Below are 12,259 nucleotides of genomic sequence, written 5' to 3' on the forward strand. Positions count from 1 at the left end.
CACCGGTCCATTCGGACTCAGGATACTACACAGGGCTGGTTGGCAAAATTAAAGACCCAGTGTGATAGTTACCGAAGAGACCTGGTAAAGTTCAAGTGCAATAAGTTAGCCATAGTCAAGGGGGACTATGAGCGCAACCAAGTTTACCGATGGTTATCAGGGGGCCACGAGAGACACAGACCACCGTTGAAACCCTCACAGGGCTGGTGAAGATGAAGAGAAGCCAGATTGGGCCCAGGGGGTGATACACACATACACACACAGTCACACACACAAACACACACAGCCTAACCCTTCCGCTCCGACACACACACACACAGCCTTCCCTCCGCACACAGCCTAGCCCTCCCCCAGCCTATACCTTCCCCTCCCCCCTGCACACAGCCTAGCCCTTCCCCAGCCTATACCTTCCCCTCCGCACACAGCCTAGCCCTCCCCCAGCCTATCCCTTCCCCTCCCCCCCACACACAGCCAAGCCCTCCCCCAGCCTATCCCTTCCCCTCCCCCCGCACACAGCCTAGTCCTCCCCCAGCCTATCCCTTCCCCTCCCCCCTGCACACAGCCTAGCCCTCCCCCAGCCTATCCTTTCCCCCCCCACACACACACAGCCTAACCCTCCCCACCAGCCTGACCATACCCCCCCCACACACACACACACAGCCTAACCTTTATCTTCTAAGTGTCTAACCCTGACCCCCCCAACCACTCACACAGCCTAACCCTCCCCACCAGACTAACCCTACACCCCCTCCCACACACACAGACTAACCTTTACCTTGTAATTGTCTAACCCTGACCCCCTCCCCCCAACCACTCACACAGCCTAACCCTAACCCTCTCTCCCAGCCTAACCCGTCCCCTCGACATACACACAGCCTAACCCTAACCCTCCACCCCCCTGCCTAACCTTTACCTTCTAAGTGTCTAACCCTGACCCCCCCAACCACTCACACAGCCTAACCCTCCCCACCAGACTAACCCTACACCCCCCACACACACACAGACTAACCTTTACCTTCTAATTGTCTAACCATGACCCCCCCCCCCAACCACTCACACAGCCTAACCCTAACCCTCTCTCCCAGCCTAACCCGTCCCCTCGACATACACACAGCCTAACCCTCCACCCCCCAGCCTAAACTTAACCCCCACCATACACACACAGCCTAACCTACACCCTTCTTTATAAGTGCCTAACTCTAAACCTCCCTTTCGGCAGCCTAATCTTATCCCTTCCCCCAGCACAACCTTAATCTTAAATCACCCACTAGTGCCTAAACCTACGCCCCCCCTGTCCCCCCTTTACTCTGCCCTGCATACTTGCAATCGTGATGCTGGTAGTAGGATTTCTGACACCGGCATCCTCCTCGGTGTTAGAATTTCAACATAAGGGTTGGGAGCAAATATTCCCCATTGCTCCAGTCTGCAGAGCTAACAATGGGTGATCCTGAATAAATGGCATGCACACAATGGAGTAATTATAGAGGGTGCAGACGATGCAACTGCTATGGGGCCCGTCAGTGAGGAGCAGGAGCTGAAGACCCGCCTCTGGGGTGCAGTAGGAGGAGACCCAGGTAGTAAGTGCCTCAGTCCTGGTGTCCAGGAGCTGCAGGAGGAGACATCTCCCTCTGGCCGGTTTCACACACTCCGGCTCCTGCCGGACGGTGAAATCCCGCACGGCCAGGGAGCCGTGCCGCACACATTAGTTGTGAATGGACACTATTGTGCCCATTCACACGGGACGGCCACGGCCCGGCCGCACGGCTGCAGCCGGATCCCGCCACTGGAAGTGACGGCTGCCGGGCTGTGGCCATCCCCTCCATGATGAACTACTGTGTGCGGCATGGCTCCCCGGCCGTGCGGGATTTCACCGTCCGGCAGGAGCCGGAGTGTGTGAAACCGGCCTCTCTCTCCCTGACATTCTCTCTCTCCTTCATCTCTTCCTGACATTCCCAACCCAATCTCTCTCATTCCCTGTATCTTCCCCTTTCTCTCCATAATACCCCTCCCTCCCTCTCTCTCTTTCTCTCTCTCTCTCTGGCACATTTATCAAGTAATATTTGCGGCTAAATCCTCGAAAACACCAGTTTTCGGGGGTTAACCGCAAATATTAAGTATCACCTAAATGTATTAAAGGGGGACCGCAGCAGGAATCCCCGATAGCTGCTGCGATCCCCCCTGCTGCACCGCCGGCTGCATCCCCATAGGCTGGTTTCACACACTCCGGTTTTGACCGGACGGCAAAAAGCCGGACACACTTTGTCCGGCTTTATGCCTGAGGCTGGTTTCACACTGTCCGGTTTTGACCGGACGGAAAAAAGCCGGACCCACTTTGTCCGGCTTATAGCCGGATTTCTGGACCTTTCACATGGTCCGGTTTGGAGATCCTGTGGCCCCGCCCCCTCGTCACATGGGGGTGGGTCCAAACAGTTTGACTGGCATTTCCAGTCTGACGGGGTGTACGCCCGCCCTACTCGTCACATAGGGGCGGGCGTAAGTATCCGGTAATTGCCGTGGTGTGTGAAGGCGCCCATTGCCTTCCACACCACACTGAATGGGCAGAACGGGACGGCCACGGCACGGCAGCCGGACACTGCAGTGGTAAGATCCGGCTGCTACCTGGCGGCCGCGCCGTGACCGTCCAGTGTGAATGGACACAGAGCTGTCCATCACACACTGTAGGGGCGGCACGGCTTTTAAGCCGTGCGGTAATTTCCCGTCCGGCAGGAGCCGGACAGTGTGAAACCAGCCTTACAGTTGTCTCTTTCACATGCTCCGGCTCCGTGAGCCAGTGCTGTGCAAATTTGAGGGTAGAAACTGAAGTGACGTCAGTTTGGTGGCAGTGGTGAGCGAAAACCAGACACCAAATGACTGGTGTGTGTGAAAGGCCCCCATCGCCCTCAGCACACACTGACCTGTGAGGACGGGACGGCCACGGCACGGCAGCCGGACACTGCAGTGGAAAGATCCGGCTGCTACCCGGCAGCCGTGCCGTGGCCGTCCTGTGTGAATGGACACATAGCTGTCCATTACACACTGCAGGGACGGCACGGCTTTTAAGCCGTGCGGTAATTTCCCGTCCGGCAGGAGCCGGACAGTGTGAAACCAGCCATAGGCAGCACTAGGTTATACATATCTTGCAGTTCACCTTCTTGCCTCTAGGAGGAGACTGCTTGAAGTTCTATGGCATTTATGTACTAAGCGTCAGGTACTATAACCTGGTGCTTCCAGTCATGTTTATGCCTGAATTTTAAGTACAATCACATTACAAGAGATGCTCAGCTAGTAAAGGCACAGCCCATATAACATATGATAATTGATTGTCGTCACTGATTGAATTTGAACCAAGTGAGCAGAAAAACGAATTACATTTACCAAAATGCTCCGTGACGTATACTGTATGGCTGATTGTTTTTTTGTTTAGATTGTTATGCTCATTAAATATCCTGTATCAATGCAAATTACCAAGATTTCCCAGGCACTTGATTGGTTCAACTATCTGACATAAAGCTAGATTTAAAGGGCCAGCAAACCCAATACATCTGAACGCAATATCACAAAAAAGGACTATAAGCAGCCTTTATTTATGTGTTTGTATCTATATGACCAGTGAATATGAATAATTGATTGAAAGTTACCAATTGACTCATTATTGGCTTAAACACCAACTTCACTGAGGATTGACACTTCACTACAGGTGTCTTAGCCTGCCATCTTGTGGCTGTTTTCAGATATTGCAGCCTTTTTGAAACAAACCATTTTTGATCATATACTTTGGGACGGTTATGGTATAAATCAAAGACAGACTCGTGATAGACAGTCATATGGTCGACCACTAATGGTCGACAGTCACATGGGTCCAAAGGTTCGACAGATAAAATGTCGACATGGTTGAAAGGTCGACATGAAAAAGGTCAACATGGTCAAAGTGTCGACATGTAAAAGGTCGACATGGAAAAGGGTTGGCATGGAAAAAGGTTGATATGGAAAAGGGTCGACATGCGTTTTTTAAATGTTTTTAGGGTGTCTATGTCGGCATAGGTCGACATGGACACTGCCTAAGTGCACCGCATTCCCCTCGCATGGCTCGCTGCACTCGCCATGCTTCCGGTTGATTCGCAAGGCTGTGAATTTGCAGCCTTGCGAATCAACCAGAATAAAGACCATTATTGCTGACTCGAGTAAATTCAGAATACATTGATGCGCATCACATTGAGTTGTGATCAAGAGATCTCTGCATTCAAGGCAGGTATATGGGTGCAAGGGCGTAACTACCATAGGTGCAAGGGGTGCAGCTGCTATGGGGCCCAGAGCTGAAGGGGGCCCCTCTTTGCTGTCTAATACCCCTTTTACACCAAAAACCCTGGTCCGACCCTGGTCTTTGAACGCTGGAGTTTCCAGGGTCTGACCCTGCTTTATACTGCATTTACACAGCACTTCGACCTGGGTCTGCACCATTTACACTGAACCTGGGTCAGCCCTGCCTTTCCTTGTTGATATATATATATATATCTCTCTATATATATATATATATATATATATATATATATCTATATATATATATATATATATATATATATATATATATCTCTATATATATATCTATATATAGATATATATATCTATATATATATAGATATATATATATAGATAGATATATATATAGATATATATATATATAGATATATATATAGATATTATATATATATATATAGATAGATATATATATATATATATATATATATATATATATATATATATAGATCTATATATCTAGATCTATATAGATCTATCTATATAGCTTGGAGGGGGTAGAGGGGGGAAGCTGTCCCCGGGTGCTGTGAGGGTAGAGGGGGGAAGCTGTCCCCGGGTGCTGTGAGGGTAGAGGGGGGAAGCTGTCCCCGGGTGCTGTGGGGGTAGAGGGGGGAAGCTGTCCCCGGGTGCTGTGAGGAGGAGGGGGGTCCCTGCGGCTGCTGAGGGGAGAGGGGGTACCTGTCAGCCTGACACTATGATTGCCGGCGCTGCCGCTGCTGTATCTCCCCCCGGCGGCCGGTCCTTGCGGCGGATGGACAGTCAGTGTCGGCGGTCCCTCTGGCGCAGGGGAAATAGTACTATTTCCCCTGCGCCAGAGGGACCGCCGACGCTGACTGTCCATCCACCGCAAGGACCGGCCGCCGGGGGGAGATACAGCAGCGGCAGCGCCGTGTCAGGCTGACAGGTACCCCCATCTCCCCTCAGCAGCTGCAGGGACCCCCCTCCTTCCGCAGCACCTGGGGACAGCTTCCCCAGCGCTGCACGCTGTGGACCCGCTGCGGGACCATTTACACCGCCATTTACACGGGTCCCATCCGGGTTCTACCCAGGTCAGGACCTGGGTAGAGGACCCGTGTAAATGGACACGGATACCCCCCTTTTACACCGCCGAGGATCCGGGTCTGACCCGCCGCTGACCCGGATTTTTCGGCGGTGTAAAAGGGGTATTAGTAATATGTTTTACATATATTAATCACCATCAGTTGCTAAATAGGGGGCCCTTACAAACTTTTGCTATGGGGCCCACGAATATCTCGGTACGCCTCTGTATGGGTGCACACATATTGGGTGATATTTCTCACCTTATCGCACTTTTCAAAATCACATTTTTTTCCCAGAATACGCATATTTAATTGGATGCGAAATCCGGGCAAAAAGGTGCGATAACATTCTTTTTACAGGTGGACTACAAGTCCCAGCGGGCCCATTAATTCCCCACATGCTGGGACTTGTGGTTCACCGAGTCCCAGCATGCGGGTGAGGTCTGCTGGCACTTGTAGTTCACCTGTATAAAGCAATGTTATGTATGATTGATTTAACACTATCAGGCTATGTCCAATGGCCTGGGATGCCGGTGACACCCCTGGGCTTCAGCCCTGAACGGGTGAAGTCTGCGGGGGGTCTTTACTGGGAGGGTCCCTACTCCCCCAGGTACCCCATCCAAGGCTGACCAGCCACGGTGCTCATTGTACGGCCGGGGGACCTTATGTGTACTTTATATGATGAACTCGCAGTCAGTGTGTACAGTGTGTCGCAGTCAGTGTGTACAGTGTGTCGCAGTCAGTGTGTACAGTGTGTCGCAGTCAGTGTGTCGCCGTCAGTGTGTACAATGTGTCGCCGTCAGTGTGTACAGCGTGTCGCCGTCAGTGTGTACAGCGTGTCGCCGTCAGTGTGTACAGCGTGTCGCAGTCAGTGTGTACAGCGTGTCGCAGTCAGTGTGTACAGCGTGTCGCAGTCAGTGTGTACAGCGTGTCGCAGTCAGTGTGTACAGCGTGTCGCAGTCAGTGTGTACAGCGTGTCGCAGTCAGTGTGTACAGCGTGTCGCAGTCAGTGGGTACAGCGTGTCGCAGTCAGTGGGTACAGCGTGTCGCAGTCAGTGTGTACAGCGTGTCGCAGTCAGTGTGTACAGCGTGTCGCAGTCAGTGTGTACAGCGTGTCGCAGTCAGTGTGTACAGTAATCCCTGCTGACATTCCAGTTCCAGTAATATTGGCAGAGGTGTAGTCACCCTATAGCGGGGATGTGCCAACATCAACATGGAGCATGGGCACATACAGGCATGGTGGCATGACTGCCCCATACCCCTTACCAACCGCACAAAAAAGTTTCTTATATAGCGCACACATATTCCGCAGCGCTGTACAGAGTATATATGAACACTCACATTAGTCCCAATGGAGCTTACAATCTATATTTCCTACCACATGTACACGCACACACGCACACAGACATTCATTCATCATTTTTATTAGGAGCCAACTGACCTACCAGTATATATTTGGATTGTGGAAGGAAACCAGAGTACCCGGAGGAAACCCACGCAAGCACGGGGAGAATATACAAACTCCGCACAGGGGCCCTGGTGGGAATAGAACCCATGACCTCAGTGCCATGGGGCAGTAATGCTAACCATTACACCATCTGTATCTAGCGGTGAGTGAGGGCAGAGTATGAATTATTGTACGGTATATAGTATATAGGGTGTACGGTGACCTATACTATAAATTTGTGCAAAATTTCTCAGCAGCTTCTGATATTTCTCTACTGGGCCTATGGCGCCACCTACTGTTTAATGTGTATGTATTTTCTGACTTTTATTTTATTTATTATTTGTTTATTTAGTTAAAGTTTCTTATATAGCGCAGCATATTCCATTACGCTTTACTATTGGAATCAACAGAGATAAGACAATCTGGGTAATCACAGACAGACATGGAGGTAGGAGGGCCCTGCTTGCAAGCTTACAATCTATAGGGACATCAGAAGGATACACAAGGACAGTCACTATAGCCCTTATTCGGATGGCTGCGTGTTCGGTCGGACGGCCGATGATTGGTATTTTTGCATGTGCATAGGCGTATCTGCGCATGTGTAGGGCCGGTGCAAGACCCCCGCACGCCCCAGGCATATCCCCCCACGCCGCCCGCCCGCCCGCTCCCCGCTCCCCTCTGGGGGGGGGGGATTTCAGCGCGGCACTACCAGCTCTCCCCGCGCTCCGGGGGAGGGTGCGGACGATACTGCGGCACCGGGGGGGGGGGGGCGATACCGAGGCGGGCACCTGCACCTCCTGTGTCCAGGGGCAGCATTGATTCACATCCGACCTCTCGCCTGCCTCCATCCACCCGCGGCTTCCGGCTTCCATCCTCCCATTACTGCTACCTTCCCTCCGGCCACCTCTGCTACCAGCGTGTCCCGGATCCACAGTCAGTAGGCGGCCAGGGACGGAAGCAGTGTGACTGCCCACAGTGCCCAGCATCACCAGAGACCCGACACGAACAGCGGCGTCTGGCAGCCGGCCAGCACCCGAAGTGAATCCCCGCACTTTTATGAGAGGTTAGGGGATGCCGGGCTAGAGCAGGGGGGGGGGGGAGTGCCGGGCTAGTCCTGCCTAGTGGTGGCGCCGGCTCTGCGCATGTGCGAATGCCACACACGTCCGAATACAGCGTGAATTCCGTACAGAAAACAATCGGTCAGAACACTCCGAACAGGGGGTGGAGAGGGGCGTGAAGGGCTGTTTGGGCTCATTACCATATGCGTACTCCCCGCGTTTCATGGACGTTCCCATGAAAACGCTGGGCGTACGTATGGTAATGCGGCCGTGACGCACGTGTGGGGGGCGGACATATGACATAGCCGGATGCCAGCTGCCCGCCCATATCCCTGCTTTCACACGGAGAAATGTCTGAGTGGTCTGGAGCACTCGTAGCTGTCTGATCGCTCGGTCCATCATTCGATGGTCCGTGACCATCGGAGGATGGGGGAGGTTCCCACAGATGGGGGGAGGTGTTCACATGAAACATCCAATCGCGGTCCGTTCGCTTGGTGTCTTACCGCATTCAGGCGGTGTGAGCGATCCATATGGTAGGTGGGGCTAAGAACACTCGGTGACCATCCGAAAATACGCATCCATCTGAGTCAACTAAAATAAGGGCTTATCTGTAGCATAGCGGTCCCACCAGATTAGAAAAAAACAGATATGAAAGCTTTTAGGGACTTGCTCGCAAATATTAGCCTGGGGCAGAAGTGAAACTCTGGGAGACAATGGGGTCATCTGCCACCGGGCTCCTGCTCCCAAGGGGGCACCTCTACTTCCCTGCAAGCTTAATTCAGTTAATTGAATGGCGTTGATATCGCTTCTGTCGCTGACTCCCCAGCCTAGCAGGATATTAGACGTCACACTCTCTTTAATCTAGTCACATCCAGAGCTAAAAGTGGTCCTGGAGAGGTGGGGGAACTCCTTTCCACCTGCCACCTAATTACCCCCCCCCCCCTCCCCCCACTAGGCAGAGCCAGGGCCAGTGGCAGGGTTTTGGTAACCCCATGCAAACTATAGGGAAGAGGGTGGTTGTGCTCTGTGCTGTGTGCTGTGCTATAATAATCTCTTATATATTTAGCCAGATCTGTCACTCATCCCCTGTGTATATAACACTCCCGCCCAGCTGGATACACAAACCCCCCCCCTGGGAAAAGTGTTCTATGTGTATAAAGTTCTACACAACCCACCCCCCTTGACATCACCTCCCCCCCCCCCCCGTGATTCACGGCACCCCCCCTCCTCCTGCGATTTGCGCCCCCCGTGACCCCCCTCCCGCGATTCCCGCCCCCCTCCCGTGATTCTAGCTCCCCCTCCCGCGATTGGTGCCCACCGAAATTTGCGGACCCCCGCCCCCTCCCGCGATTCACGGCGGCCCCCCCTCGCCCCCCTCCGGCGATTTGTGGACCCCCTCCCGCGATTTGCGTGACCCCCCCTCCCGCGATTCACGGCACCCCCCTCCCGTGATTCGCTGCACCCCCTCCCAGGATTTGCAAACCCACGCCCCCCCCCCCCCCCCCGTGATTCACGGCACCCCCCCCTCCTGCGATTTGCGCCCCCCCCCCCCGAGACACCCCCTACCGAGATTCTAGCCCCCCCTGCGCCCCCCCTCCCGCGATTCGTGCCCCCCCCCCGGAATTTGCAGACCCCCTCCCATGATTCACGGCCTCCCGCGCCCCCTCCCGCGATTCGCGGACCCGCACGGCACCTCCTGCGGCCCCCCCCCCCCTGCGATTCACACACCCCCTCCCGCTCCCCCTCCCGCGATTTGCAGACTCCCACGATTCGCGGGCCCCCCACGCCCCCTCCCGCGATTTGCGGCACCCCCGCGACCCCCCCCCCCCCACGATTCGCAGACCCCAGCGCCCCCCCTCCCTTCCTTCACGCACCCCCCCGCTCCCCTCCCGCGATTCACGGACCCCCACAACCCCTCCTCCCGCAATTCATTGACCCACACAACCCCTTTCCCGCAATTTGCAGACCCCCCCTTCCAGCGATTCAAGGCCTCCCTGTGCCGCCTCCCGCGATTTGCGGACCCCTCCCGCTAATCGCAGATCCCCGCACCCCCTCGCGCAATTTTCAGACCCCCCCGACCCCTTTCCGGCAGTTCCCCCCCAGAAGATCCCCGCGACCCCGCTCCTGCATTTCACATACCCCCATGAGAATGGGTGATCTTTTACCGCCAGAAGCAGGTGCCAACCCTAGGTGGGAAATCCGGCCCTGGCTGCCGCGCTGCAGGTTCCCCCACTGCCAGAAGTGTCCCCACGGTCCTCTGCACCAGCGCCACAACTTTTATCAATGCCACATACCACTATTATACAGCCTCCTGCTCTCATGCACGCTCACTCCCTCCCAGTGGGAGGAGACGCTCACCCACTGCCGGGAGCTGCATACTGTCCCCCACCCTCCTCCAGTTATAGGGATGCCCATCGACCATCAATGATTTCAAATCATCGATGGTTTATGGCCGATGTTGAAGACTTTTGCCATCGATGTGGGTGGACCAGATGGTTTCCCTACATCAATGGTAAAGGAGAACAGATCAAGTTTCACATTTTTTTAAGGTGCCGGGACACGGAGCATAGCTCGGCCCCCCCCACACCCGCAAGTCCCGGAAGTGTACGGTCCACATGTATGTGATGCCCACTGCTGTCGCTTAGCTTAGTCATCCAGCTCCCTCGGTATACCCTTTTGGCCCAACTACAGTAAATGAAAACAATTACACTATCCACTTAGGAAGCAGCACTGATTGACAATCAATTTCACATGCTGTTGTGCAAATGGAATAGACAACAGGTGGAAATTATAGGCAATTAGCAGACACCCCAATAAAGGAGTTGTTCTGCAGGTGGTGACCACAGACCACTTCTCAGCTCCGATGCTTTCTGGCTGATGTTTCGGTCACTTTGGAAAGCTGGCGGTGCTGTCACTCTAGTGGTAGCATGAGACGGAGTCTACAACCCACACAAGTGACTCAGGTAGTGCAGCTCATCCAGGATGGCACATCAATGCGAGCTGTGGCAAGAAGGATTGCTGTGTCTATCAGTGTAGTGTCCAGAGCATGGAGGTGCTACCAGGAGACAGGCCAGTACATCAGGAGACGTGGAGGAGGCGGTAGGAGGGCAACAACCCAGCAGCAGGACCGCTACCTCCGCCTTTGTGCAAGGAGGAACAGGAGGAGCCCTGCCAGAGCCCTGCAAAATGACCTCCAGCAGGCCACAAATGTGCATGTGTCTACTCAAACGTCAGAAACAGACTCCATGAGGGTGGTATGAGGGCCCGACATCCACAGTTGGGGGTTGTGCTTACAGCCCAACACCATGCAGGACGTTTGGCATTTGCCAGACAACACCAAGATTGGCAAATTCGCCACTGGCGCCCTGTGCTCGTCACAGATGAAAGCAGGTTCACACTGAGCACGTGACAGACGTGACAGAGTCTGGAGACACCAAGGAGAACGTTCTGCTGCCTGCAACATCCTCCAGCATGACCGGTTTGGCAGTGGGTCAGTAATGGTGTGGGGTGGCATTTCTTTGGGGGGCTGCACAGCCCTCCATGTGTTCGCCAGAGGTAACCTGACTGCCATTAGGTACCGAGATGAGATCCTCAGACCCCTTGTGAGACCATATGTGTTAGGTTCTGGGGGTATCCCCGCCAACCCTAACTCCGTTGCCTCCGCCTGGAATCGACGGACGAGTGCAGGGCTAGGCTTCACCTGGGCCCGTCTCGGCTGAAGGGCGAATTAGGTCCGCCCCACTCCACTACAGGCAGGTCTTAAGTATGGACAACTTGTCCGCCGAGGCCAGGAGAGAACAAGGGGATAAACTAGCTAGACCCAATGAAGGCGGGGAACCCCAGAACCACAACTGAGTGGATGACACAGGGATATGCCTACACAGTGGTGAACCCGCTAATGACCTGACTACGGGAAGCGCAGGTAAACGCAACAATGCGTATTTGTCTTAAAAGATAACAACAAATGACAGTAGGGCCAGGATAGTATATCCCAATGGTGAATAGCAACAATGCTAAAGTTGGCACCAATAACAAAATCTCACTGAACAATCAGGAATGTAAAAGGATATACTGGGGGAACCCCCGGAGGGTGTCCCACCCAGACTCACGTGACAGGGGTGTCTCGGACGGGACTGTCACGGACCACGGCACCACTGCTTCCCTCACAGGTATGGAACACTCTGGATGGTAACAGGTTCTCAGGACAGAAGCAGCAGGTGACTTGGACAGACAAACTGAGCTTGACAGACAGGACAAGCCTCAGGACACGGGAACCAACAGACTGGACAGGTGGGGTAATGCCAAGGAACCGGGAACACTCTGGACACACAGGAAAGAACTATAACCGGCATGGGACTGAATAACCAGTGGGTTTATATAGAGAGCACAATTGTGGTGCT

The sequence above is a fragment of the Crinia signifera genome, chromosome 2, assembly GCF_055691185.1.
Source record: "Crinia signifera chromosome 2, ASM5569118v1, whole genome shotgun sequence".
NCBI classification, from domain to species: Eukaryota; Metazoa; Chordata; class Amphibia; order Anura; family Myobatrachidae; genus Crinia; species Crinia signifera.